The sequence below is a fragment of the Xiphophorus hellerii genome, chromosome 11, assembly GCF_003331165.1.
Source record: "Xiphophorus hellerii strain 12219 chromosome 11, Xiphophorus_hellerii-4.1, whole genome shotgun sequence".
NCBI classification, from domain to species: domain Eukaryota; kingdom Metazoa; phylum Chordata; class Actinopteri; order Cyprinodontiformes; family Poeciliidae; genus Xiphophorus; species Xiphophorus hellerii.
The window spans coordinates 2,488,787-2,515,309 of record NC_045682.1 but is presented as its reverse complement, the minus strand read 5'-3'; the positions used below and the strand labels follow the sequence as shown (position 1 = coordinate 2,515,309).

Sequence of the window (26,523 nt, the reverse complement as noted above, 5' to 3'; positions counted from 1 at the left end):
GATTTTTATTAATAACTCAAGGTAGGAGTTACTTTATAGTGCACATAATACTGCCACTTTAGTAACATGAACAAAATGTTTTGCTCTCACATCCAAATGACTTGTTGCTCTTGTTGCTCTGCTTGTTCCTGCTTGTACACAGAAACAAGCAGAATGAGCAATATTTCTAGTTTTTAAACAATTTCATTTCTTCACACTTTTAGCCAGATTTTAAACACCATCACTACCTTATTCGGACAAAAGTACAAAGGTTATTCACAACGTGGAGAGCTTTTGAATTTTTGTAAATATCATCTACAAAATCAAAATGTTGTTTTTTTTTATTGCTTGCTGAATTGTTTTGCTTATTTTTTTAAAAAAGAATGTACCAAAATGTTCTGCAACCTCAGCAGTATCTGTTCAATCTTCTGATCCCAAGTAAACTAATAGAACCAAAACCAAGTGAACATATAGCTCCTGGAATCAAACAGAAGCCCGGTAATATAATTAAACTAAAAGGGGGAGATGGAGAGAAAGAAACTTCCACATTTAAAATGGCTCCTTCCAAAAGAACATGTGTTGCTCCACAAATCTCATTAAACCCATGCGCGAGCAACAATAATTAAATATGTTGCTGATTGTTATATTTCTGTTATGAAGGCGGCAGGAGATCTGTTCTATTACACAAAGGGGCTGCAGTAAAAGGCCGATTTTACTCATCAGTGACTTGTAACCTTAATAGCCGACTCTCCATTATTTGTGTCACACCCATTAATGTGCTTGAAAGCCAGTTCTCCGCAGAGAGCGGCTAATGCACGACATGAAATCCGACCCAAAGCCTCTGGAGCGGTCTTGACTCTTGACTTTTACTCACTAATGCAGCCATGTTGTATTTTCCCTGTAATTAACATAATGGGTACAAAGCAAAGCATAATTTATAGTGTTAGATATGACTTTTATAGCTTCTGCAACTGAAAAATTATTTCATGTTCAAATAGTTTTGCTATTTAAAAAAAAAATAAAAGACTCATTCTTGTAACTCAACATGAAGGCTTTGGCAATTTATTACAATAAATATGAATGATATTTCATTACACTTTCAGTTTTCTTGATCAGAATAACTGAAGTGAGACTTTTAAAATTTACACTGAAATTGTGAATTATGTAAATCAGCATTTTTATTTAGTTGCAGAGTCTTGAAAAGTAATAATGGACAATAATCTGAGGAAAAAAATCTAAAATTTTATTAGAGCTATAAGTTGGGCATTTTGAATTAATCATGATGCTGAAATAATCAACTATGTCAGCATTCGAGTAATCTGTAACTGGAGCATACAGACTCACAAAAGGCCATTTGTTGAAAGAACAACATACTCAGAGCAGCAATTAAGCCAAATCTGTATAAAAATACAGATTTGGCTTAAAAAAAACAGAAATACAATTTTCTGTTTTTTTTTTCATCTGCTGGCTTTTTAAAAAGCAATAAAGGTGAATCACCAGCATTTTGTGGCAAATCATTCTCTGATCTGCTCAGAACAGGAAAACTGCTGTCTGATTTGTACAATCAAGACTGACATTTCAAAAACCCTTTATGTCTCACTGCTGGTGTCAAAGCATCAAAAGGAAAGGGTCACATTTCAAACACGTCCTCTGACGTCTGCCTTGAACTGGAGTCAAACAGTTCTTCTCAACTCCTTGCACGGTCTCCACAGAAGATGACTTCTTGTTTTTGTCTTCTGAAGCGCTCTCTGCTTTGCTCAGCTGCCAGGGATACAGCAAATCGGAGAAACTGCTGTCTCAGTCCAAAGCCTGAATCCACACAAAGTAACGAGGCTGAGGTGGGAGGGGATGAGGCGTGTGTTAGTGCGCTGATGAATAGAAATTACCTTCCTGCACATATTTTTCTCCGTACGTGTGAAGAGGCTGATAATGTCTCTTAAACGAAAACCGGGCCTGGTCCGCTAACTGGATTAGCAGCGAGAAAAGAGCAGTCGGCATTTTCCTGCAAGGTACCGAATTATGTTTCAACAACACTTCTTTCTCATCCCTTCCTCCCTTCTCCATATTGTCTGTTTTTACTTATTTTGCTATCATGTGTTTATGTACTTGTGTGAGTATATCTCTTGAGAGAGCAAAAAGGCAGCGGCTTAAATGTGATTTGTGAAAAAACAATATCGCAATTACACCTAGAGATGTGAAAGTCAAGTTTTCCCTCTTCCAGCCTGTGTGTTGAGTCCACATTAAATAACTTTCAGAAAACAAAATTCCCTGAGTTTGAATTTTGCAGCTGAAAGTAGTTTTCCTGGATGCTCAACAACTACAAGATGAGAGGTCTGTCTTCTTCTCTTCCTGCTTTTTCAGATCTTCAGAGCGAATCCTCAGTCTCCATTTAGTCTTATCTTCTGCATCCTTTCCCAGTGTCCTTTTTGGTCTTCCCATGTAATCATTAGACATGCTTACATGGACATGTAAACGTCCCATTCAGAATATTCTGATTGGAATCAGCTCGATCGGAATGACTTTGTAGTCTGAATTAGAGGGATTGTTAATCCAAACAGTGTGTATGTAAACACTTGTGCTACTCAGTGCTTCTATTATAAATAAACACTGGTGTATCTAAACACACATCATGATCCGGTTAATTAATTTTGTACCCATATAAACTACACATTCGTAATTACTTAATATGAATACATTTCAATCCAATCAAGACATTTTGCACTTGTAAACATAGTCTCTTGTAGCAATCTGTATTACAGTGGAGCTAAAGTAGCCTCTAACAGAAAAGCCTCTGTTTGTTTAAGGCCAAGTTTACATGAGGCCAGAAACTGGAAACTGCTGGTATTATTGGATGTTTGTTGTTTGTTCCACATTTAGACGGCACCGTCAAGACACCTACAGTTAACTGTAATTGTCAAGTCAGGTCACTAGATGCTGTTATGATTTTAGGATGTTATTAAACAAACTGTTTTTTTTATTATTATTATTATTTCTTCAACAGAAAAACAAGACAGCATAAAAACATACAAAAATGGCAATGACCATTTCACATTTAACATTTTTTCCTCATAATATATCGTAACTATTCCTCCCTCACTATTAATACACTTAGCAAAAGCATGAATACTATTAGCAGGAGAATAATAGCAAAAGATCAGGGAAAAACCAAAAAACTGAACAGGTTAAGTAGCACAACACAGCACAATGCTATCCGCTGTGGTTTTTATTATTATCTGCCTGCTCATGCGTAACTGTGCATGTGTATCTGCATGTGTATCTTTCTTATCTGTGAAGTACTGGCTTCAAAAATTTCTGTGTGAGAGACTCCGGTCACTGGAGACGTATAAACGAGCAGCTGGATCGCAACAAGAATGTTACGGTTTAACCGAAGGAAGTAGTTCCCAGAACAGAAGCGGCCATCTTTATCAGCTTGTTGAGATGTCTTAAGCCTCCATCTGATGCTGCTACCCTGACAAATGATGACAGGAGATAATTCATGTTCGACTGAACCCCAAAACATTATCATCCATCCACCATTGTGCTTGATGATTGCCATGGTGTGTTTTTCCTGATACTGTCTCGAAACATCATCCAAAGAACATTCTTCTTGCCGTGTTTTTTGGGTCTGCACTTTAAAAATTGTTGAGTCCATTTTTCACAAGCCCCTGAAGGCAAAAAAAATAGAAGTAAACACACACCTGTTATTCAAATGATTGTCGGTTTGAGTTATGGGTGCTTTTCTTTTCCAACAGCAGACTCTTTGAACAGAGTCCTGACAGAGATGGAGCGCTGGAGTAATTGTTCCATTGCTCTGTGTGAAGCCGGCCCATCCATCAGGCTGCCATGTGTCCTACAGAGAATGTGTATAATGCAGGGATGAGGACAGGACTTGATGATGATGATGATGAGGATGATGATGGGGGGGATCTGAAAGAAGAAATTGCTGCCTGTCTGTGTGCACAGTCTGAGCTGCATGGAAATGTTCCTCCATTGTACATAGAGACAATGCAGGAGAATTAAAATCAGGTGGATTTTAACCAGCCTGGTCGCTGCCAGTAAATAAACTCCTCGCTTCAACTAAAAGCAACCATGATATTAACGATCTACCGGACTCTTCCCTGTTACATTAAGTTGACAGTTTCAAGTTGTTATTTTAGATACAAATGGGGTGGAAAATATTCACCAGTGGAAAAGCTCGAAACGAAACTCATCAGCTGCTGACCTACTTAACTGTATTAAATTTACGCCTTAACAGAAATCTCTGCTGTCTCTATCTGAAAGCCTTAGACTGTGTCTGCATACTGAGATAAAACCACAGGAAGTAACTGGGCTTATTCTGTTGTTTTTCTGTTAAAGTTTGCATCTAAGTTATATCTTTTTTCTTTATATTTTGCATTCTCAGAGCTTAAAGTAAGCACACTTATTGAGACAATAGAAAATAACATTTTACATAGTTGAAACCAAACTTAAGCATTCACTAAATTAAAAAAAAGGAAATAAGCAGTGAAATTTTCATGTTTTAGATCAGCTAAGCTCGAAAATGTATTTCTATTTGTTAGCTGCTATGATTCATTTATATTCCTTTAGTATTTATCAGAACTACAATTTAAACTGTGGATTGAGTTAAAGCTTTTCAACAGTAGTTTGCTTGAAGTTTATCCCATTCCTCCTGACCAAACTGAGTCAGGTTTGTTGGCTGCTTTGCTCACAGACACTTTTCCAGCTAAGCTAACCTCTTAGCGTCATAGTCAAGTTCCACAAACTTGGAATTTGACTTTTTCAAGTGATCAAAATCTACAGATATTACAACTATCTCAACTTTGGAGGGAACAAAGGATAAAAGGGTCAGTTTTTATAGCCACTTTTTTCATATATATGAAGGGAAAAAGGCAGGTTTTGGGTAGCAATATGCTTATTTCGTTTCACAGCAGAGTAGCTGATTCCTCAGACAATTCATTGTGTTCATCAGATAGACAGCCTGGGGGAAGAAACTGTCTCTGTGGCTGCTTTTACCCAAATAGTCTTCTGTGGCGCCTACTTGAAGGTAAAAATCTAAACAGTTAGCTGCCCTTTTCCTGACCGTAGACTTGTACAAGTCATGGATAAAGTGAAGATCAGCCCTAATGATCCACTTTGCTGACCTAAATATTTGCTCAGTCAGACTGAATAATGGCTTTGTTGATGACTAATAGTAGCTTGCTGGTTATCTTAAACAAAATAAATACATGACAGAAAACGAAGTTGTCTTAAATACAAAAGAATTTGTTTTTGTACGGGATAATAGACTAAAATTATGTTAGCTATTTACTAGATAAAATGCTAACAACTAGTGTGCTATCTAGTTAGCATGCATGCTACGCATGGATGCGGTTAATTATTCAATTAATAATTTAGGTTTGCTATAACCACATCTAATCTGCAACATTCTTGAACGTGCCTGTAAAACAATCATCTTTTAGAACAACATGGCTCACACAATCGATTATGTTAGCCTTTAGCATAATAACTTGTCTATTTACTCCAGGCTGACAGAACTAGAAGGTATTTATTGTCAGAATAATTCATACGTCCCAAAAACTTGAGCACAGAACTGCTCAGAAGCCATTGCACTGAATTGTCAGTGTAGTGTCAGTGTAGTATCCACACCCACTTCAGATTTCTAAACAGTCACACAATATTTGTCAGACATTTGTCAGATGAAAAATAGTTATACCCTATATGTACTGATCGGAAGTTGCAAGGACAGAATGGAGCTCTGGAAGAAAGAATAAACTTTGGTTAACACAAAAATAAACTTTGGAGCAAGCAACATAATACAATCATACTGAATACATTGGAATATTATTCAAGTTTGTTTATTCCTGTAACTCAGTACATTAAGTGAAACATATTGTACAGATTAATTACAAACAGACTAATGTTTTCAAGTTATGACCAGGTAATTATATTGATTTTTGACTTACAGATAATAAAAACACGACATTTTAGACTAAAATATGACAAACCAATAAAAAAAAAAACATTACAGAAATGTGAGGTTAGGAAAATATACGTTTGATACCTGCTCCTAGGTTATTTTCAAAAAATGTTTTATAATTCAACAAATGAGCTGCATATTCTAATTTATTGACAAAATTGTGAACTGAATAGGAATTTTGTTAAATTTTATTGTAAAGTTAAATGCTATTTGACTGATAAATCTCAAAAGCAAATATTTTCTGAAAAAAATAAGTGGTTTTAATGAGCTTTACTTAAAATAAATGCCCTTCACGTTGCATCAGTTTGTAATGGACGACCATACAACTTTTTTGGATAATGATGGTAATTTTACTCAATCTACATAAAAACTGGCCATAAAAATAACAAATCTTCAAAATTATTCTCTTTAAAATGAGATTTTTCACATGAGTTGTTTGTGTTTAATCCTTCTTACAGGAGTAAATGGCGTACTTTAAGTCTGCAGTGTGTCCATTCATACCCGACTGGCATCTAAGTCACAAATAACAATTCACTCTAATTTCACCTTCAAACGGAGCGTTTATTCTTCATAGTGGACATCCACAGATCTGATACACAAGACAGGTTTTATATGCTTCTAAGACTAGAAATCTGATTTATGAATGTGCAAGGATTTTATAAATGGTTTTTAAATATGCAACTCAGATACAAGTTTCTTTTTGATGGTATTTAAAAAACCCTATCTTATCTTTATCTCTGTCCTGATTTTAAAAGACTTTGTAAACAGAAACTTATCACAGAAAGAGGTAGTTTGAGTCTTTAACTTCACACTGAAGTAAATGAGCTCCTTTGTATAAAGGAAACAAACGGCGGCCATCATCATTCCATCCAGGTAGTGAATTAAATCAGTCCACATTCTGTGATTCTCCTGCACGGCGCTTTCTAATTTAGCCTTGTCCTCTTCCTCTAAGTCCAGAGAGTTTGTTGACAAGATGAAGGCAGGGAAGGTCACAGCTGGTCTCTGCACAGCTTTGTTATGAGAATCTCTCTCTGAACTAGATTGGACCGAATCAACAAACTTTACGATAAAACTGGGGTTTATCATGCCAGAAGAAATGCAACTTTGTTGTTTAGGTTGTTTTTGATTCAGTAAATATTAATGTTTTTCTCTAAACATGTGCACATCTAATATTATGTGTAGATATTTAGTCCAGCAGGTTTCTTCATGCCAAAATTTTAATTGATGAATATATTATAGCTGATACCAGAAAATTACATACACCATACATACCTATTTTTTTTAACTGGTGAAGTTATATCAGACAGTTTTTTTCTTGTTTTAGATTGGTTAGATTTGCCAAAACCATTTTTATTTTTTAAATACCACAATAAGAGAGTATTGCAGAGATTTATTTACTAATGTCTTCAAAATCAGAAATTTACATACAGAATTGTTATTATCTCCTTAACAGTGAGGCAATGCCAGATGATTTCTCTGCTTGGTTAACTTACATTTAAATTATTTGGAGGCTGACCTGTGGATGAATTTTAAGGCCACACCTGGGATCTGACCAGTTCCCGGTTTCACACAATAGGAAAGTCAAAAGAAATCAGCTAAGAAACCAGGAAGAGAATGGTGGAGCTTTACAAGTCTGGAAGGAAACCAAAAATGCTTGACATGCAGTTCAAAGGAAACACCACCAAATACTGAGGACATTAATATTCTCTCATCACTGTGGCATCAATCAGTTTTTGCAGTACAAATATCCACAATTAATATAATGATACAAACCACCAGACAAGCAATAAACTTTTTTTTTACCTTTTACTGACATTTATACACACAGGAGCCATGTAGGAGGAAAACTTTGACTTAAGATGTAATTTTGATTCAATAAGGTGTTCAAATGGATTTTTCCAACATTAAAACTGGAGATTGCACCAACAGGTACAGCAGCTGTCTGTGGTTACATGGGTTAATACAGTAATACTAAAAATAATGCAAAAACTTAAATCTGTCTGATAAAAAAAATGTAGTCTTAGTAGGGTTGTCAAAATAATCAATATTTTGACGTATTTGACACCAGAAAAACAAATTATTCAAAGATACTAATTTGCATCAAAACGTAAACTGAACCATTTACATTTGCCCACATTGTCACATTACATTAGGAAGATGGACGGAAAAAAACTGTAATGTCAGAATGCCACATGCTAGTTGTGATTACAAGCTAACCCCACAAGCTAACGCTACAAGCCATGCTGATGTAATAAACCTCCCATAGACATAGGCTAACACTATGTATTTAAATGTGTTTAAATGTTTTTAAAATATAGCTTCACAGACTCAAACAGCTCAATCCGTTGTTCTGAATCACGCTAAGCTTTGTACAAACTGAAAAAATGTTTTGGATGCACCAGATCCATGTTTGTTTTAAAATAAAAATTTTAGTATAGAATGATCTTTCATTTTTTAAATGTATAACACTGAAATGTTTTTTTTATTTTTTAAATAAAACAGGGCAGGATTGCCCTCTACTTACTGGGTTTACGCTAAATATAGGAGGTAAAAGTTTGTTGTATTTGTTGGTCTTAACCAGTTATCCTGTTCCTTCAAAAAGGGTTACTGCGGTATCAAAACATTATATCAAGTAATTTTCTTAGTATCAATATTGCGCTTGAAATAGTATAATAACAATGTGTTTGTGTTGTGAAGACATGCTAGCTAAAAACATGGACCCCAGCTCAGACTGCAGTGTGGATTATTAGTCACCTTCATCCTTCTTTGCACAGTGAACACTGTGAGTGAGTGATGGCTTTAAATATGCCTTTTTAATGGAATCAGTTCAAACTTTTCATGAGTTACAAAAGAGGACAAACATTTTCCAAACTCCACTGTTAAACAAAACTTTGCAAAAAAAGATTCAGTCTGTCAAACTGTCAATCACAGTGAAATAAAGATCTTCTTTGTCACCATTTCTCTGTTGATCTAATGTCATTTACACAGAAATACTGCCAGACGGACCCTGTTAATAGAATTTTAATAGAGCAATTACAATTTCAGCACATGGAAAAAAGCCGGCGGCCCTTAACAAGTCAGATTAAAAACAGTTATTCTTATTAAATTTAATCCATGATGCAGCTGATATCTCTGTGGAGGGAAAATGGAAGTCTGTATGTCATTAAGATGAACAAGAAGGAATTAGAGAATAGAAGCAAAACAATGTTCATAAAGGAAGTGTGATTAATTAATGATACAACGGAGGTAGTATTTTAATATTAATGGATATGAATGTGGCGTAATGAGGAGATGAAAGCAGAGAGTCACTGTCATCTCATTCGGTCCTCGTCCTCAGAGGAAATGAATATTCATGCTGATCTAATCGCAGGGTATTAAGATGTAACAGACATTCTTGTTAAAGTCATTACATTTAAAAGGTCGTTGCTGAGGAACAGAGTTGTTTTACTGCACAACGTTTGTTGGATCCAGCAGCAGCGAACAGCTGGGATGAAATGACAAAAACCTGCTGAGGCTTCAGGATTTCAGAACTACGAGGGGTAAAAACAGGCACACTACACCTTTATTCACTCAACGAGCTCTTCATTAGGAACAATTGGACCTCCAGTTTGTTCACCCCTTCATGCAGGGTGGCAGCACAAACGAAACAAAGAAACTCTCTGAAATGTGAAGCAGCAGCAGAAACAGAGAAAGCAACGTTTGCTTGGTAAAACCTGAGGATGCATCGCTTTAAGGTGGTGAGCTGTAAACTGATTTCTGGAGTTGTTTTCCATTTTAGCTGAAGTATGTTTGGTGTAGCTGTTTATACTTGTCTCCCTGGTAGATATATAAGATATTTGCACCATTTAAGTTGCAGATTTTATGACTTGGCCCAACTTAATTCCAAAGGGAGAGGCAAAACTGAATGGACATCAGCAGATTAACCTGGTCTTGATCTTGGCCAAGCAAAGACATAACCAAAAGGCACTTCCTGGATGATCAGGTGGACCAGATAAGCAGAACTCTGGTGCATCTTAAAAAATAAGAACATTAATGATTAAACTGAATATATTTCAGTAATTCAAATCAGGATGATGAAAATGTTAGTCATTACAAAACTTGCATATTTCTTTTCATTTCTATTCTCAAAGCATTCGAATTATTACATAACATCAATAAGAAACGAATTTCTAGTATTGAAATGTGGCTTTATTGAAAGGTATGTCCATGTTCTGTTCAGTACACTCTCAGTACATAAAAGGGCCTCTGTTTATGTGAATAATCGCATCAGAGAGGCGTTGCACAGAGGGAATCATGCTGTGGTTCTGTTGATGTGCTCTGGAAGCCCAGATTGCTTTAATAACCGTCTTCAGATCATCTGCCTTGTTGTTTCTGGTGTTTCTCATCTTGACAATACTCCAAAGATTTTCTTCAGGGTTCTGGTTAGGTCAGTTTGCTGATCAACCAAGCAAAGTACCATGATCATTGAACCACCTTTTGGTACCTGTGGGGGTGTGAGCTGGTACAAAATCCTGCTGGAAAATGACATCAGCATTTAAATAAAGCTTGTCAGCAGAAGGAAGCATGAATTATTCTAAACTGGTAGATTGCTGAGGTGCTCTTGTTCTCAGGAGTAGTGAAAAGGGCTCCCTCTGGTGGTGCTTTCAGGAACTATTTGATTTCCTTTGGTTTGACAAATCAATCAGTTTGTCAAACCAGTTTGCTGAAACTAGTTTATAAGTGTGAACTTCAGGTCTTTGCTGAATCTGCAGAGATTGTGAAAGTTGAATACTATCATCAGTTGTAGTGAGGCTAAGCTTTTCCTCCTGAGGGAGCCTGTAGTAGCTACCCTGAGGTACTTCAGGCATCAGATCAGGTTTGAACCTTAGGGAAATGTTTCTTTGAAGGTTTCCAGGTACATTCCTGGGCACAGATTCCCAGTACTCCCAAAATCTCCAGGAGAATTTACAGGATCAATATGAACTAAAGTCTGACACAAAGAGAAACACCTAAATGTAGGTGTAGGGCCATTGGAGGAGATAAATCTTTTGCATATGGTATTGAATGCCAGACAGACCAGAAGTCACATTGTTATACTTTAATCAAAATTTACCAAAACACACCTAGATGGATTCTTCAAATATTCTGATCTCTTATTGTTTTGGCATCCTTCAGACCCAACAGATTTTATTTTAAACATTTAGGGTGTATTCACACCACCCCTGTTCAACCCGTTTAAGTCAAACTGTAGTTAATTTGAATAAAAACTCCAGTTTATTTTTGGGAGGTGTGAATATGCAATCAAACTCTGATGCAGACCAAGAAAGCAAACTCTGGTCTGCATAAAAACCCAGGTGTCAGTTCAGCTGAAGTGAACTCTGTTGCGTTTTGAATGCATATGTGAACGGAAAGCGGACCAGAGAACACTCCAAAAGCAGGAGGTGGACTATAGCACAGGGCATTCTGGGTAAATGCAACCAAACAAACACGCATGTTTAGCGAAAGGAGGAGAAATGGCTTGTAGTTTTTTGCCCAAGACATAAGCGAAATCCTACAACTGCTAAAATTCAACACTACTCCTTATTTCTTTACATTTTGTGTCATTTTGTGTCTTTGTGTTGTTTCCTTCAGTGGTTCTTGGTGCAGTGTGACCACATTCAAGGAGGGGAATGTTTGACACAGGGTTTGGATCATTTGACACAGTGCAGTGTGAAAGTGAACCACACCAGCTGAAAACGTACAGATTTTGCCGCTTTTCTCCAATCAAGCTGAGTCTACTGTACCATCAGGTGTGAAACAACCTTAAAGATGTCTCAGTTGTCAGCTCACCTTAAATTTCTCTGCTCAGATGTTTGTGTCGCAGCAATGCTGGTTAGTTAGTTGGATTTAAGAACTGTTTGATACCTAAGAATTTTAAAAACCTGATAATGGACTGAAACTCAATTAAAAAAATAAAAAAACAGAGCTCACATATAATCCACAAGACTTTCAGGAATGCTGGTAAACTTTTGATGAGGACCACTTTAAGTTATTAGTATATGAAAAGCCCTCAAATAACCAGAATTTTCCTGTTAATAGTCGTCAGCTTGCTAAAAGTCCTCACCTTTTCTACCAGAACCATCCATCACCTCCCATTCCTCTGCTCTTTCATCCCACCTCTCCCTGTTGGCTCTCTCCGATTTAAGAAAGAACCTCGGAGGGAGAATTACATGAAGTTTCTCCTTCAGTCATCATTCCCTCTCATCACAACAGAGCTCATACATGTATTTATGACCTCCACACGCTTTTTTATTGTTGTTTTCCACCACCTGTCAATGAAAACTGCCTTTGAAAGTTATCAAAGACTTTCCCTGAACAGCAGAGACTCGGATGACCTTTTGTTTTATCAGACAGCACTCAGGAGGAACTGTCAGGAGACGAGATGAGAGAAATGACATTCAGCATCTGTCCAGGTGGTGGATTCATACCTGGAAGAATGTCATTTTGTCAAAGGAAGTCAAAGGGAATCTTAGAGACAATTGTTCTTGGGATTTATTGTCATGACACTGATATTGAAGAGATATTAGATGCAATGACCAAATGGGGCCTCAAAAACTGAAGCTGTGCTGACTCTTGATTGTCCCTCTTTAAGGTCAAAAGTAATGACTTAAGTTTGAATGTTTATTCAGCTAAAGTCATGGCACATCAATAACTCTGATTGATTTGTTCTAAGTAAATCAATCAAATTGTAAACCATTTTTTGTTTCAATTTAACCTGCTTTAGGTCTCACACCAAGTCAAAATCTCAGAACAATATAGAACAAGGATTCTGCTTTTGCCCCAAGACTCTTCAAGGTGCATACAAGCCATAAAACAATAACTTTGCTAGTTTCAAGTTCTACTAGGAGAAGGTGTGATGTGCAAACATGTGTTTAGCTCATCTACAGGTTTAAATTTTTGCCATATCTGTTTTACAAAATAACTTAAGCTCAGTCAAATTTCATGAAGAGTGTCTTTATAGAGCAGTGTTGAAGTTTTGAAACAGATTCTAAGATAGATTTGTTTAGGCTTTGACTGGACTGTTCTAACAACTATGCTTTGATCTAAACCGCTTAGTTTTAGCGGTTTAGATCTCTAAAACTAAGAGAAACGCTTAGCAGTTTCAAATCATAGAGCCAGAGTTGGAGCTCTGGCTCTATGATTTTGGTTGTTTTTCTGTTGGAAGGTGAACTTCTTCTTAAGTCTCAGATCTTTTGAAGCCTTTTACTGAGTAAACACTCTTGAAATTGTCAATAAAAGTGCCAAAAAATATTCAACCCACTGTTGTTGAAGCAGACGTAAATCATTGAAGTGCCTTTCTTGTGGTTACTGGGAGCAGCACACATCTTGTTTAAACTCTCTTGGTAGTTAAGGTCAGTTAAAAACAGAACCACTTTATGGTTGGAGATTCAATTCTGTAGGCAAAGGTACCTCAGCGCTGTTTGAAGGCCTTGTGTCGAAAGGCATTAAGTGTCATTTTCTGTTCATTTTTTGAGGGCACTTCTTTGGTGCCCTCCAGATGCAGGAAAGTGGCGGCTCAACAAACTCAGATGAGTGACCCTGGGAGCGTGAGCCGCCGCACTTCTAAGAAAACATATTAAAAGCTTTAAAAGAGTATTGTGAGGATTTGAGTTTTTCTGTGTGTTTATTTTCAGTTTCTGTGTCTATTGATTCTCCTTGTTGTCCTGGCTACCCCTTGATTATTCCCAGCTGTGTGTCGTTCCCTGATTACCCTCTGTTTATTTAATCCCACCTGTGTGCCTTGTTGGGAGCTTGTCTATTCTGTCTTGTCTATCCTGTCTAGTGTGTCAAGCTGTCTTGTTTGCTTTCAAGTCTGCTGTCTGTGATTGTACCAGTTGTGAGCATTAGCCTTCCGCTTAATCTGTGCTGCCTGGACTTCGTATTGGTATTTTCATCATTAAAATCATCATTTCCTTCACACCAACCTGGGTCCTCTGCGTCTGCCTCACCACCTCAAACAGCAAATCATGACAAGTATCCAAGGAAAACACTTCAGGAGACAGGAGGACTGGAAAATTTGGGAGTCATTGTTTAGATATCCTTCACTGCTTTATATACTTTTGTCCATTCTTTATATCTTCTGCAATTAAAGTCTTGTTATACTGTTTGAACGTCAACTAAATACTTATATATTTGGCCAAAAGAACATAATCTACGGTAATCAGAAATGAATGATCCACTTTTTTTTAAACTTCTGATGCCAATACTAATATGTAAGGTTTAGTATTGGCTGATACCAATGCAATACAGAAAAGCAGTACTAAATTGGCTTAAGATGTTTTTTTTTTATACAGATATGTATGTATTGAATTACCAATTTAGATGACAATTCTGCGCCAGTACAGCTCACCTAAACATGCCAATGGCATTATAAGCTTGGTCAAACATGTAAAACCAACACAACTTTAATTTGTTCAGTCAGTGTAGTTAGAACCAATGTAAAATAAATAAGGAAACTGAAACTGACAAAAACAATAGGTTGACTACCTTGGTCGAACATCGAGAAAGAAACTGCAACAAACCTTTTTTCTTTTTTTTCTCCTCTCCAGGGGTCTTTTGTGGGCTCTAGTGTCCCTTATATGAAAGTAGGCTGACAGGAAAGGGAGAAGGAGATGTATAATAGCATACCACGCCAAATAACAGAGACACAAATGGTAATCCCAACATATCTAGTGACCAGGAACTGCAGGTTCTGTACGGTTCCCCAAATTACTACTGAGGCCCCTGTATTTTAAATGAAGTTAAATTGCTAGCATGAATTGCTTCTCCAAATCTCAATCAAGTTGAATTAATAACACCTGACAGGTTTGAACAGCAGAATGAGCTGTTTGACATTAGCAGAGAGGATGTGTAAGTTCTTCATCAAACCAAATACTCAACTCTACTGTTGAGTATTTTTCTAACCAGTGTAGCACAATTTAAAAGGGCTTTCCATAGGTTTAAAATTTGTTTCCAAGAAACAAAGAAATAATGAAGCAAATACAAATTTCTTGACTTTTTGTGTTATGTCTACAATGCAGTAAGGAAGAACATTCAGAGCATTTCTTATTTTGTCAATCTTGCAAAACTGGATTTTTTTTGTTTTTGGTTTTAATCTCTTCAATTTTCAGCATGAAAACATGTAAAATTAATAAGTAGGAACATGTGAAAATATCGATTGATATAGTATGTACAGAGTAATCTCTTATATAAACCTTTATAGGATTTAACTCATTTAACGACTTCAAGAAATTTAGAAATGACCGTTCAGTAAACAGGAACCGTTCTCAAACAAAGCTGATCATTTCTGATAAACCCAGTTTGTCTACATTGTCAATATTTTGGAGCGTTCCCATTTTTTAAAACTGGTTCCATTTTAGTGGCCTTTGTTCAAAACAAAAGCTGCCGTAGAAGTGATTAATGAACAGTCATGCTTTGGTGACACAAGTATTACATCATTTCAGCCAAAGCTGTCCTCATCTTCTTACTTTAACAGCCGTTTGTAGTGGACTACCTCTTCTGTCTGAGAGTCAGTAAGAGCTACAGTGTGTAAATCATGGAAAGACCCTAAAAAAATAAAGGTATAGAGTCCTAAAAGGCTGCTAACCTAATAGGCCTGAAAGCAAATAGGCAGCACTGAGGTGAAAGGGGGCATAAAAATGAATGAATTCCTTCCAGGGGTCACTTTATGTCTGTCTGAGCTCAGGCTGTGTGTCTGAGTCGGTTAATGAACCCTTGGTAGCTGAAGCCGAAGCCCCCCACCCCCTTTACAAGATAATTTTACAGCCCCGGTGAATCTCCAGGAAAGCCATCAGTGTGTGTCTGGGTGTGCACGGAGGCATATGTGTCCTCCTCCCGTGAGGGTTTGTCTTCATAATTTATATGCTTGTGTCAGTGTCTGTATGTGACCTGAAACAATGCCCTCCCATTTTACTGTCTGCAGCAGCACTTTTCTAACTGAAATTGAAAAAAAGGGACTAAATGAAGTACAATAACCTTAAGACAAGGCAGCAGTAAGTCACAAGGCGACAAGCTGAGTGGAAATAATATCACTGTTGTCCTCTGGGGACCTTTTACCTCTGGTGTTATTGGATTATCCCCATAACAACTGCTGGAATATGAAGAGAGTAAATTTGTCATAGAAAGAATCATGTTGGCATCCTAATTGTGTCTGGACATAAAAAGATGCCTTATAACCAAGGGCAAACAAACAAATAGTTGTGCCAACGTAAAGTTCGACGTTAGGATGAACTCCATTTCAACCCTCATATCCACCAGTTAGGCAGATAAACAGTCATTTTGTAGGGTACACCTGTTCCACTGCGTGTTAACATAGGAAGGCTATCGGTCATTCACATCGCAGTATATTTAATCATCCAGACATGGTGAAGATGACCTTTTAAACCATGAAAGTTCAAACCGATCCACTGGGATTTTCTGGGACAAGCATCTCCCAGCTTCATAAAAAATGGGCCAATAAATAAAATATCGAGTGTGTGGATGAAAATGCCTTGTCGATGTCTGGGGACAATGGCTGACCAGTTTTGACATGATAGAAACTACTATTAACTTTTTACTTTCATTGACATTGGAAGTACTCCTACATCAGTTCTTCTGTTTCTTTTCTGTGTATCTGCCATGTCTTCTCAAATCCCACTTGGTCGTGGCAAAAGACCGACTGTACTGAGCCAGCTTCTCCTTTAGTGCAAGTAAAGGTAAAGTAAAAGTGGCACCAAAAGGTAGCATAAAGCTACTCTGGATGTGTTTTCTGTAATAAGAGGCCAGTCAGATAAGCACACCTAGCCTGTGGAGGTTTTCTGTGTTTTTGCAAAACAGCAGGTATTGGAGAAAGAGAAGTGAATTATGTGGCAATCCAGCCAAGATCTGGACCTAAACCATTCAACTTTTGAACTTTCAATTTGAACTTCACCAAGGAAAACATGAACATTTAGCCCAGATTCTGATGCTGCTACCCCAAGAGATGACAGCAGAAGATATGAGAGTTTTTACCGCCATACGTGCTGTACAATGGCTGCTAGAAAAGACTAGTGTTTTGTTGTTAACTTACCTTCCAGAAACCAGTTGTTTTCTGGTTGGTTGTGCAGGAGGCTCCATTTCTGCTTTTCAAAGATGTACATTTGTATAACTGTGCATCCATTTGCAGTCATTGTCCTGTGCAAGAGCAAGGGTTCCCCCAGAAAACGTGCTAAGCCCGATGGTTGTGCACTAGGGTAGTCATAAATCCAGCGGCCCGTCATGTTTTTGAGTTAAAAAATGTTTAAAGTTGACAGGAAATTTGAAAACATCACTTGATAATTATGTGTTATTGAAAGACTGGAAAATGAATACCTGAATAGCAACTATAAAGTCTTGAAAAATGCAAATATTTAAAAAAGATTTAAATAAATAAGCAATGCTTAGCCTGGTGGGGCACAAGCAAATTCTGGTGCCCCGCCAGGCTTATAATACTCTTGGGGAAACCCTGGAGTGCAAACATTGAGTTGGGAGGCGTGGCCAGCAGGAGTCAATTGGATTTAAAGTGACAAGAGGTCATAAAACAGCTCATTCTGAAAGGAGCTCAAAATACATAGAACTGAGCAGAATAAAATCTAATTATCTAAGAATTATTTTGTGCGCAAAAAAATGTGATGAACATGTTTTGTACAGAGTATAGACTTGTTCAAGGAAGCATAGGTCACCTTTATGGAATGGTTTGATGAAAAGATCAGCATTTACAACCAGTCTAACCACCTAATCAAGCACTGATGTCTTTACACTGTTGGATACGAAAATTCAGATATTTATGTAAGAATGTAGAATTATGTAACCTGGATGTTCGAACTGCCACATTGTGACCCTGTTCTAAATGGGTTTACCGTGGAAAAGTGATGGAAAGCAGCCGACTCGGTGAGGTTAAACACTCCGTTCGTGTGTAATTTCCACCCCAGTGCTCGGCTCTTGCTCAGCCATGTGGATAAAAACAAGAAAACAAAATGATGACTCTAAACATTGCTCATCACCTCCCTCCCATCTGCTTGTAACACCCACCTCTGACAGATCACTGCTCCCACTTTATCCTCCTCAACAGGCTGAGTGTTAGGAGCGAGAAAAGTTAATACCTTTTTGATGATATTTCATTGTTCTGTTCATCCAGAGCCAACAGAGAGATGAAGAAGAAGAAGAAAAAGAAGAGGATTAAATGGGGAAAGAAGAGGAAGTGCTCTTTAATCTCCTGCGTGGCATGCATGCAATAATACCTCGACTCAAATTATTTTGGTCAGAGCTTAAAGATGAATAAGAGTAAAAATATATATGCTGTGTACCAAAATCTGCTGCTGTTGCTTAAAAACCGCAGCATAAGGCAAACCATTTGCTCGTTTAATTTACCTGTAAGACAGTTTATACCAGAAGGAAGCAGCAGCCAAACGACTGATTTATAAGAAGAATTAAAAAGCAAATAAAGCAGATAAAACAAGACTGCAGAAACATAACAGTTAGTTCATATTGGTCAAAAACAGCCAGCCATCCATACATACATCCATCATCTATCCATCCATCTGATCATCCATCCATCCAAAATGTTGGTTCATTTGTCTCTTTGTCCATCTGTCTGGTTCCTCCAGCCACTTTCAGGAAAGAAATCCATCCATCTGTCTCGTTGTCACTAAATAGCTTTACCACAAAAAACAGAGAAGTTTCCAAAAATGTTGTTTCTACCAAAATATTGTTAAATTTGACTTCCTTTAAGCTCCAAGGTTTCAACTCTGCAGCATGTTGGTTCTAACTTCACCACCGTCACAAATGTCTCTGTTTTTCATTCGCTTGAATCTTTTACTCTTTTTCTTGTTTCTCTCCTTTACAGTCCTGCCAGCACTAGATCCTCCAACATGACCATTAAACGCTGCTGCTTTAATTTGAAAATATGAGTGCAAACAGAGGATGAGAATAAGAGACCGGGTTGGGACCGATGAGCTTCGTTGGGATTCAGCAACTTGTTTCAGATCAATCCCTGTCAGCAGCAGAAGTACAGACAGCGAGCCGTGACAGTGTTGAGGAATATGAGGGAGAAATTGCAGACGTGTAGGTAGAGCTGGTCGTTAAAGTCATTCACACTCCATTTAGCCAGCGTTTCCAGCTGACCTCAATCATTCAAATGGATGGAAGCTCTCGCCTTGTCCGACTAAGTTTTCTGGTGTTTCTGAGCGAGAGCCGGAGCGGTTCTGTATGAGCGAGCATTAGGTGTTCGGACATGATCGCAGACACAATCGTTTTATTTCACCTTGTTGCAAAAATTGCGACAGCAGTTTGCATGGAGCATTGAAAGGAAGCTGAATTTTGCACCTTTTCAGGTGATAGGAAGTTTGAAAAACTCACTGCAAAAACACAAAATCTTACTAAGTATTTTTGATCCAGTTTCTCATACAAATATCTTAGTACACTTCAGAAAAGGACAAACTAACAAGTAAACCTTCGGCAAGATATAGTAGCTTACTTTAAGTAAATAATTCCTTAATATTGATGAAACAGTAATAGTTCCACTGGCAGATTATTTCACATATAACAAGACGGTTTTAACATGTGATAAATGCAGTGGTAGGCTTTCAGGGCCAGCAGGGCCTTCTCTGTTAGCCCTAGGCAATTGAAAAGAAAAAGTGTAAAATGCTTTAATCATATTTATTTTATCTATGATTTAATTTTTATTTTACTAACGAGTTGGTTATTGGTATTAATGAGGTTTCACTTTAATTTCCTACTTTAAAAAGTGCCTTAAACACATGGCGAGCAGCTCCGCCTCAGGACCTGGTGTACAAATACTCCTTCCTCAAAAATGTCATGCAACAGATGCTGACAGAATTATCAGCCAATCAAAATTGACATACAATGACAGCGCGTCCCACAGGCCCAGCTGTAACTAAAGAGCTTCCCCTAAGTGAACTTGGTATTTACAAAATGGTTTCTGCATCCGCTGCAGCTCCGGTTGACAGACTTATCAAAATCGCCTTTTTCAAGACGCTCTTTAACGGATAAAAAAGAAATAACTAAAAATGGAAATTCCACTCCAAACCTGGATTCACTAACACAGACCAGTAAGAACTTTGTAAGGCATTTTAAAGACTGTATCTATGAGCGCTAGGAGTGGCTAACAGCTAGCACTGAGCAGAACTTCCAGTGGATTTTATTTACTAGTAATGGGTGAGTGTTACTTTTCTATTAGCCTACATTCTCATACAAACTACTCAAAAGTTTTGCTAAATTGTTGGCTGTCCAATTATGTGCGCTGTTGCCTGTGTATTTTAATATACAGTACAGACCAAAAGTTTGGACACACCTTCTCATTGAATTCAATTAGAAAGTGTGTCCAAACTTTTGGTCTGTATTGAGTACGGACCAAAAGTTTGGACACACAGTTGTGTCCAAACTTTTGGTCTGTACTGTATATTGCTTGATATATGCATTGTTGCTTTACTTGGCGTATATTTATTTATTTGCATATTATTGGATGCCTGTTGCTTGGTGTGGTGCACAGTTTTTGCATTGTTCTGCGTTTGTATTGTTCAGGTATAGTTGACCTGGAAAGCCCTGACTGAAACCCCACAGCACACCACTGGATAAATGAAATAATCTGCCACTTGAATTAGTACTTTTTCATCAATATTAAAGATGATTGTTTTGTCTTATTTTAAATGTGTTTAGATATCTGCTCTGGAAACTAGACTAAAAATTCTTGATAAAATGTTAGCAGTGTTCAAACTGAACCAGCTTTGCTTTCCCAGAACAGACGGACATGAACAGCAGGAGAGATTTTTCCTCTTTGATGCCTCTCTCTGTTCTGAAGGGAGAACAGGGAGATGTGGTGTTGGTTCTCATCAGGTGTTTTCTTACCGATTAAATGTGCTTTAACAAGGAGAGCTGTATCCTTTAAGCACACTGCAAAAATGGATTAAATGAAGAGTCGAGGTATCAGAGGAGGAAGTTGGAATGATGTTGTTTGCTGCTACTGAAATGTATTATTGCGTCCGAGTGGCAATTTGCAGATTAAATGATTTGACTGGATTTTCAGCAACAATCAGCTTAATTACAAAGATAGTTGATGGTAGTGAAAGCCCCTGTTTACAACCTGACATCCAGAATGCACAAAGAATGTCTTGAGTATCCTGATTTAAAGGATGTATTTAATCATTTTCATAATCTTTCCATTTTAGTCTTGCTCAGGCTTATGAATCAGACTGAGTTGTATTCATTTCAGTGGCCAAGACTGAGAAATATGTAAAATGTGACAGGTGGCCGAGCATGCAGCTGTGTGGCCACAAATTCATGCAACATGTTCCTGGTGAAATGTATTTTTGTCAGTAATAAGACCATTTTTTAGTGATTACTGTAATCGTTATAGATATATTAAAGTTTACATCCAGTTTGGAGGACATGACTCAAAAGATTTGTGTGTAATGCTCTTATTTTTATTACTTTACATGGATGTAAAATCTGCTTGTGTTTTGATCTCACCAAATATTTCAATGAACTCTGATTGGAATCATTTGAGGGTTTTTTCTCCCACTATTTCATTCGCAAAAGAAGCTGGTTTCACACTATCCTTCCAAATCATAGCCAGATTTCACTTGCCTGGGCAGCATCATAATGTTTTGCTTGATGCCAATAATTTGTCCCTACAGATTTAAGAAAAAAACTTCTGCAACCTCAAAACTGCATTTTCACAGGAAATTTTGAAAGAAAAAGAAAAGGTTTTGGTGCTAGGATGAGGTAGTTTTTTTTTTTTTTGGTTGTATTGACATTGATTCATTTCACAAAACTGCAATGGAAACACTGATTTTGCATCACTCAAGCCATATAATCAACAACAAGATGTTTCCATTGGCGTAAACCACAAAGAACACGATGACAGGAAGTAATTTGAGGAACATGGCACGTTTTTTGGTTAATATTACATTTCTTATTTAATGAAAACATTGCAATTGCAAAATTGTATTTTTTCAACACTAGTGAAATATCAACAAAGTTTTGCGGACATTTGTAATGGATATGCAACTTCTGTCATGTGCTTTCACTGGCAAAACAAGATTCCTGAGCTTCAAATCTGGTTCATGAAATACCCAGTTCTTTAGAGCGAACCGTGATGACGCCCAGTGGGCCGCTCAAACTGAAGACAAAGAAACAATAACTAAGCCAAAAATTGTGAAAAAATATACATTTTGCACTTAGGATAAAACAAAAAATCTTTTTCTGTAGATATGTTCTACACAGACCTTAAGTGGTATAGTTTTAGCTTCACCTGTGTTAAATTGTGCAAAAAAAAAAAAAAAAACCTCCAAAACTTCCTATCAAGCACCCTTTGCAATTAAATTAACTGTCCAATCCAAAAAATACTCAATCGATCAACCCTACACTGTATAAATGCTAAGTTGATTAGAAAGGGCTTTCTTTCAATTTTCGCATTTTGTTATATTAAGAATTTTTTGCCGTATGCGTACTGGGTATTTCCTTTGTAACAAATGATCGTGTGTACTCTAAAGCAGTGGTCCCCAACCACCGGGGTACCACCAATTGGTACCGGGCCGCGCAAGAAATAATGAACTACTTCCGGATGTTTTATTTTGAAAATCCTAAACTGGTTGCGTGTCAAAATTGAGCCAACTTGCAGCAGAATGAGATGAGTAACAAAACATCGGAGTACTACGCCCCCCCTGAACAACAGCATCGGACTCGATACTTACCATGCGCCCCCATCCCCCCCCCGGGTCTGCAGCAAAGTTGCGAAGGGCTGAAAGGTTGGGGACCGCTGCTCTAAAGGAATGCTATGTTGTTGCAGTTTAGGGAATAATATGTATTTTCTTATGGAAAAGGAATGAAATTATGTTTAATTGCCTCTTTCAATGTATTTCTAATATTGTATAAAAGCTAATGAAAAATCTGCAGAATGTGCCAAATTTTTTATCCATTTGGAAAAAAGTGACTTATAATCCAAAAATAAAGGTAGTCTCAGATTTTTAAGAAGAAAATGTGAGTGTTGCGATGACAGTGATTGATTTTTGAATACACAGACATTCATTTTTACATGACATGTAAACAAAAATATATTTTTAAATGGGAACCCAGCAGAAAAGGCTAAGAGTGGAGCTGAATAAACCTGGGCTGAGGCAGAGCTGCTGGTACTGATAGAGGGGTGGGGTTCCTATACCATCTCTGTGACCTTCTGTCCCACAATCCATCAGGGCGTCAGAGGCTTCATGGCCCCATGCCAGGGTGACAAATCTGCCTGTCAGCTGAACACAGTCCAGCATGACAACCTGGCATTTTGCGCACTCAGATTATCTTTCAAACCTCGACACGTGGAAGAAGACGTGACATTCACTACTGAGTACAGATTTAGAGGTACCAAGAAGGGACTTTTTTTTGTGGGGGAGAAGCAAGTGTGACCATGTACAACATCTGTTAAACATGAAAAGAATGAAAAGTGTATCATCTTTTCATAATTGCTCTAATAAACTATAAGAAGAAATGACAAGAGTAATTTGAGAAACATAACATGCCTTTTTGCCTGCAGAATGTAATTTTATCTCTTAACAAGGATTCTGTTTAGTCTTTATTGCCTTAACATCTATAGACATAAAGGTTGTAATAGAAAAATGTTTTTAAAATGTTAACTTGTATTTTAAACTTTTTAGTAAAAGTAGTTGACAGCTAAGAATGTACACAACAGAGAATGCACACTTTCAGTTATCTTTTTATGTTTGAGTAACTGCATGGTGTACAACTGCAGAGTTAAAAAAAACACTTAAAATATGGAACAATAATAATTTATTTTAATCACTACAGAATGCCTCTGAATTTGGACAGACTCTCATTCAAGTTGAAAGCTACACAAGCTAACTGTTCATCAAGCTACAGACACACATAGACTATTTTCACATTATAGGTTTCATGCTCAATTACTATTTTTTTTCTCATGTTTTCGCCTGGATGTACAAGCTATTCATTAATGTGACCAGTCAGACTTATTTGTGAATGACTTATGACCCCAAACTAACCCTGATGTGCAGACAAAAAATGTGAAGTTGAAAACTACACAAGCTAATGGTGACCTTTGGACAAGTGAAAAATTATTCAAGCTAACATCCCAAAATAATGATAATCTAACAGTTATTCATAATCCATCCTACAGCATTTAAGTCCATTATATCACCATGCTTAAAGCTAATCAATCTAACTGTAACTAAACATAACTGAAATGCTACTAACATTTCATTATTAATAGAAAATGAGGCTGATAGCAACAATTATTTGTGCTCATAACTAAGCTAAAATATAATCAAGCTAACTGCTAATTAAAATCAACAGTTAATAAATCAGAAACATTGAGCTAACTGCTACAGTTAAGCGTGGCAATTGCCCATCGTCTCTTACAAAACCAAAACCGAAATTTTTAAAGTTTTTATTCAAAATTTGAAAAAATAACTACCTTCAGACTATGCTACCTATCTTTCTTCAATTTCCATATTTAGAGAAAATATCACCTCATTCTGCAAAATTATTTTTCCCAACTTGTTATAGTGACTTAATTTTGTACTAAAATTGTTTAATTTTGTCAGATTTTGTAAAATATTTTATGAAGTACACATTTAGAAAATAGTTTTTTGCTGCTATAGGTGAGTTTTATTTTGTAGCAATAGGTCTTTGAATAGAAAACAGATGCTGACCCCTGGGACATTCCTTACATCTTGTGTGGTGAAAATGTGTGCCATAAATCCAAAAAGATGGGGGAGGAGGGATCTTTATGGGTATTTTTTTCCTTCTGGGCTAGACCAATGTTTTACAACCTTTCAAAGCCCATAAATATTTGGTCTAAAAGCAGTTATTGATTTTTAGTTATTGGATTGGCCACTAAACCCTCACGATCCTAATCCAAATGAGTATCTTTGGGATATTGTGGGCAAACAACTCCATTTCATTAGGTTCTTCTCTATAATTTTTAGGGATTCAATGTTCTGCTGCCGACTGCCAGAAACAGCATAACTGCAACCCGTGACAAGTTACAGCTGTTTCTATGGTGAAGAATTGTAACTTGCTTCATTGCAAAAAAAACGTACCAAGCATTATGTTTTCAATGTGGATGTAAAACCTCAAACCAAGCAGGCAGCTTGAATGTTTTGACATCTGTATCTCAGAGTAAAAGATCGCGCAGAGCGTCAATTAGCATAATAAACCAATTCCATCAAACGTTACAGATAGAAGCATCAAGTTATTGTGCCAATCTTCCCGTTTTATTCTGCAAATGAGATTCTTTTCAGTGTAATGACTGTGTGAAAGGACAACAAAACTTCTGACTCTTTTTATTGAGTCTATTGTTCCTCATTTTTCTTTTGCTGACAGTTTTCTGCTTTTCTTGTCACTTTATCTCCCTCCTTCTTACTATCTTAGTGACACAGGAAGTACCTGTCCTTTGAATTAAGTGACAGCTTCTGCTTTTGTTCAGACAGATTTAGTTTTAATCCATTATCCTGAAAGCTTCAAACTCTAACTTGATGAGTGGAGGTGGGAGGGGAAACCTTGGAAACTTTTTTCTGCATTATATGTTGACAGTTTGCTTCTGGTGAAGTGTATGAATAAACTGCATCGTAGATTACAAGACGAAGTCCAATTTTTTCCAGTTTAGCCACAATTATACAATAGTGTGTAGTTAATCGGTTCCCATTCTGGGAATTCATTTTAAATGAATGCAAATATTAAAGAGAAGACTGTATTTCCAAACAGTCATGCCGATCATCAGAGGCAGATAATTAATGTGTGAATTACACAGATAATTAGACTAATTAACCTCTTTTAACCCCGGCAGCGATCATAAAGTCCATCAGTATAAATTAACGGTGAGAACAGCTTAAAATCCACAAACTAAAAGTTTAAATTATAATTAAAAACCCCAAAGATGAATCTACACCGTGTTCCAAATTATTGTGCAAATTAGATTTAAGTGTCAGAAATATTTAATTTTTTGTTGTGCTATTAAATTTATAGATGGTATTGTGTGTCAGGGCTCTTTGAATCACTATAATTAATTTCAGAGCTGGGTTGATTTGTTTGTCTGGTGAGCTCAATTAAAGTAAATCTGCTTAAGAATTATGTTCCACATTATTAAGCAGGCCACAATTTTCAAGCAATATGGGAAAGAGAAAGAATCTCTGCTGATGAAAATCATCAGATAGTGTAGTGGCGTGTGACAAGGTATGAAAACATTAGATATATAACGAAAACTGAAGCGTTATCGTACTATGAAGAGATTTGTGGCTGATTCAGAACAAAGATGGGTTTGTACAGATGAAGGCATAATGAGGAAGGTTTCTGTTAGACAAATTCATCAGGTTAAGAGAGCAGCTGTTAAAATGCTCTTACAAAGCAGCAAACAGTTATTTGAAGCTGCTGGAGCCTCTGGAACCTCAAGGTGGAGGATCCTCCAGAGGTTTGTGGTGCATCAACCTACTATTCAGCCACCGCTAACCAGAGCTCACAAGCAGAAACGGTCGCAGTGGGTCCAGCCGTACATGAAGATTAATTTTCAA

At 37.1% G+C, this 26,523-nt stretch overlaps 1 protein-coding gene across 1 annotated transcript in view; it reads left to right on the top strand.

The window, feature by feature from the left end:
• Window positions 1–26,523, top strand: part of sgcd (sarcoglycan, delta (dystrophin-associated glycoprotein)) — a 259,342-nt gene that overhangs the window by 54,818 nt on the left and 178,001 nt on the right. The gene's annotated exons all lie outside the window — the stretch shown is intronic.